The following is a 4643-nucleotide window of genomic DNA, read 5'->3' on the forward strand; positions in this document are numbered from 1 at the left end:
AATTTTAGTAATATATAAAAGTAATTTTGAAGAAATATAACATGGTTATACATGGTTTAGGGAGAGGAGGTAAAAATTGTACGGGGCGCCCTATTTGGTCGCCCCCTTTTAACCTATACCCATTTTTAAAAATAAATTTAACTTGTACCCGCTTTTTAAACAACTTCAGCCCAATTTCTCCTCCTCCTTCTTCTCCTTCGTTTTCTTCTTCTTCTTCTTCTTCTTCTTTCTTTTTAGGTGTAAGCATCTATATTCTAGCACTGAACAAGGAAAGCTCTACAGTCCACATACTTTGCTACAACATGGTTGCTAGAGGTATAATTCGTTATTTAAGATTCTATTTGCTCTGCAAAATCTTAAGGTCAGTTTTTGGCTCGAATCATATAGAGAATGCCTTTTTTACTAGGAATCGTTGTCCTCCGTGTATAATGAGATAAGAATTTCGTTTAAGGTATATATGCCAAATTTTTGTTATATGGTGTATCCATTGTCTTTATAAATGTTTTAAAGATTTGAACTTTTAGGTTGAAACCTCCCTGACTTAATTAAAAACTTTTAGGTTGAAGCTTTCCTTGTTCAGTGCTAGAATGTGCACCTTCATTTAACTGGAAATCACTAGGTCGGGTTGGTTTGAATTTTACAATTACCAAACCAAACTAATTGTGTCGATTATTAAATCTAAAGACCAAACCAAACAAATAAAACTCAGATTTTTTATTCTCGATTTTCTCGGGTTTTCGGGGTTTTTTTTCCCAGTAAAATCTTCGTAGAACAAAACATATAAATTGTGCTCAAAATATTTCTTTAATCCTAGTAAGATACAACTATATAAAGTATTTTCCAAGAAAATAATACAAAATATGAGATGTGTCATGGCATTGTCCTAAAATATTCAACAATAAAGACAATAAAATTATGTAATATAAATATTTCTAATTAAAAATTCACAATAAAAATAAACATAAGCTAAAAGTACTAAGTCATGATAAAATAAGTAGACTAATAAGGGAGTATTAATTACATGACTAAACGCTAAAGAAAAAATAAAGATAGGTTATACATTTTTATCTAAATTATTGCAAAACAAAATATAGATATTCAAAATATTCCGGTTCATAGTATTGAATTGAATGTCTTTTGTTAGTATTAGTATTGATTTGATTTTGGTTTAGGCTTTTGTTAGCATTATTTAGTTTACTAATGTTAATGGCTATAAAACTTATTGGAACATTCAAAAGTTCTAAGTCCAACCTTGAAATAATACCTTAAAAGATAAAATTATGAAATTTTTTAAGAAATATTTATAAATTACATCAAAATAAGTATATTTATTATTAAATATATCTAAAATTTCTATATATGTAATGTCGGGTTGGTTTGGTTTCGGTTTGACTTTCTTTAGTTAAAACCAAACCACACCAATTATGGTCGGGTGTTTTTTATAAACACCAAACCAAATAAAACTAAACTATATATAGTCGGATTTTTTTTCTCGGTTTGACTCGGGTTGGTGCGGTTTGTCGGTTTTCTTTGTACACCCCTAGAGATGAATATAGATGCTTACACATTTTCATGTGTGAGACAAGAGCAAATCAGAAAAACTTCAGCTCTAGAGCTGAAGTTCGTCAGTTGCAAAACAAAAACTTCAGCTCTAGAGTTGAAGTTCGCCAGTTACAAAACAAAAACTTCAGCTCTACCAGTTACAAAACAAAAATTTCAGCTCTAGAGCTGAAGTTCGCCAGTTACAAAACAAACCTTCAGCTCTAGAGCTGAAGTTCGCCAGTAACTGAAGTTCGCCAGTTACAAAATAAAAACTTCAGCTCTTCGCTATTTACAAAACAAAAACTTTAGCACACTTGCTACTTCAGTCCCGTATACTAGAATGCTGAAGTTTTGCATGATTGCATTTGCTATTTCAGCCCCGTATGCTGAAGTTACGTGAAAAAGTGGGTACGTTTGCAATTGTTTTTACAAAGCGGGCACAAGTTAAAACGTGACCCAAAAAGCGAGTATAGATGCAAATGCCCCGGAGAGGAGTATAGTTTCACGTGAGCCCATATCCCTCAATTTGAATACGCCTCTGCACACTATCCTCCATGAAAATAGCATGGGCAAGCCAGTTTTCAGACTGGTAATTAAAAAATAGCCAGCGTTTGTAAAGTTATTGAAAAATAACCACTATTTTGCTGCAACACAGAAAGTTCCAGCATAATATACTGGGGATTGGTGTATCTATGTATGAACTTCCAGCATATTATGATAGAACTCCAGCACACGGAAAGTCCCAGCATAATATACTGGAGATTGGAGCACCTGTGTATGAACTTCCAGCATATTATGCCAGAACTCTAATATATTATACTGTAAGTTCACATGTAAAAAATTCGAACTCCAGTATATTATGCTAGAATATTTTTCGGATTTTGAATAGTGTTTTCGTTCAGATTTATTTTTACATGAAAAGTGGCTAAATTTCGATTACTTCACTGTAGCTATTTTTCAATTACCACTTATAAATTTGGCTATTTTTTTAATTTTATCACCATCCTCCACATACCTCACTTGTACGATTTTACTTGGACTTTTTTTTTTTTGGTGTAGTAGTAGTTGTTGTTGTTCTAAAAATATAACGATAGGTTAGAAATGAAGCCACACAATCAATGTATTTTTAGGATCTATACGTTTAGTTTTTTGGTTGTAATGCTTATAATAAACTTTGCTAAATATTGAGTATTTGACTTGCTAAATTAATTTTCTCAATAACAAGGTTAACGAAGCGAATATCGCACAAATAAAAAGTAGGGAAGATTATAGAGAACTTCAAGCTCTTTGAAAAAACATTAGAAGAATATGTGTATTTGACAAGAAATAAGAAAATATGTGCACATAAATATTTTGGTATAATAATTGTATCCCTATCTTGAATTTATATTTGGTTGGTGTATGTACCTTAAAACTTATAACAACCAATTTATTTTATATCTTCGTCCAAAGCCTAGATTTTGAATTTTCCACATAGAGCCTTAATTATTTCATTCTATTTCACCCACCTCATTATATTGGAATAGTACCATCAAATAAATCTAGTTCAAATGATAAAATTTCACGCGTTGGCTAAATGTGCAAAGCTAATTATTAATCACATTAAAGTACTGGCAGATTGATGCTGGATTTTCTGGTTTATAAATTATTCAATGGTCAACCTTAAAATAGTAGCCGAGGTTCTATTAGAAATAACCTCTTTACTCTCACATTATAGGGGTAGGATTACATATATCTTATCACCAAATCTTACTCGTGAGAGTTCACTGAATTTGCTATTGTTATTATTACTGTTATTGTCATTTGTCAACCTCAAAATAGTACATCTTGTAGACGGATATGGTTTCAACTTAAAAGGCCAAAAAGAGATTAGGAAAAAAAAACTTTTGTCAATAATAGTAGATACAGTCGCATTCACCACCTATACATTGCTCAACAGATTATATATATATATATATATATATATCAACAAGTCTGCCCATAGAAGAGTAGTTATTAGTACAATAATACAAGGCTAAACCATCAAGTTTGACTTTGTACTAAAAACCTCAATTTTTTTGTTTAACCTCTTGGCCTAATATTACTTTTCGTTGTTATAAAAAAGTATTATTTTTGTCCTTGATCCTAACGAAGTTTTAGTTTGACGATAATCTTTAGTCAAAAGTTAACGAGTAAATTTAGATTTTTCCCCCCTCAAAAATTGAGACATGTGAAGACCATCCATTTCAAGATAAAACTCCGTGAATGATAAGTACAAGTACGAGACGATTTGCTAAACGCAAGATAAATGAGCCAAAGTTGTTACGACAGGCGGAGTGCAGTGCCGTATTAGTCTAATTTCCGCTTTCCCTTAGTATCGGTAAAGGGGCTGGCCATGGTAAATGTTTCCCGAATAAATTTCTTTCTCTTCCTCGGACACTGAACAAAGGGAACCATGGCTTCACTTGCCGTAGTAAGACCACTCCTCTAAGTTTTTCCTATCGCTCGGATGAACTTCTTTCACACAGGAGCTCCTATAAGTGTTCCGGTTGGGGAAGCGATTTTGGGACGAATTTTTAACGTGCTTGGAGAGCCTGTTGATAATTTAGTAACAAATGACAAAGTAGATTAATTTTGATAGTGTAAGAACGAATTTGTACAACAATAATAACAATAACGTACCCAGTCTAATTCAACAAGTGACGTCTAAAAAAGTTAGTGCATACACAAACTTTACTCCTACCTTTTTCAATAACGTTATGTATCCCATGGTTTTAAGATTTTGAATGCACATCAATTTGAAAATTATTTTATATAAAATTCTAAGTTCAAAAGACCAAGTTGCCTTCTGGTTTGGTCATAAAATTAAGAAAGGAATGTCACATTCCCAACATTTATTAAAATCCTTTACCATATGCCAGCCTGAAACTCATCATAGACAATCAATTGGCCACATCCTCTTTTCATTTAAAGAGTCATAATCTAATTTTGTCCCTTTCTAAATATTAAAAAGTATAACAAGTCCCATATCCCTATTCATGAGAAAGAGAAAGAGGAAAAAGGCAAGAAGAAAATGGCCAAAAATGAAATAAAATCACTAGTAAATGCCAAGAAGAAAAGGG

The sequence above is a fragment of the Nicotiana tabacum genome, chromosome 20, assembly GCF_000715075.1.
Source record: "Nicotiana tabacum cultivar K326 chromosome 20, ASM71507v2, whole genome shotgun sequence".
Classification (NCBI taxonomy): Eukaryota; Viridiplantae; Streptophyta; class Magnoliopsida; order Solanales; family Solanaceae; genus Nicotiana; species Nicotiana tabacum.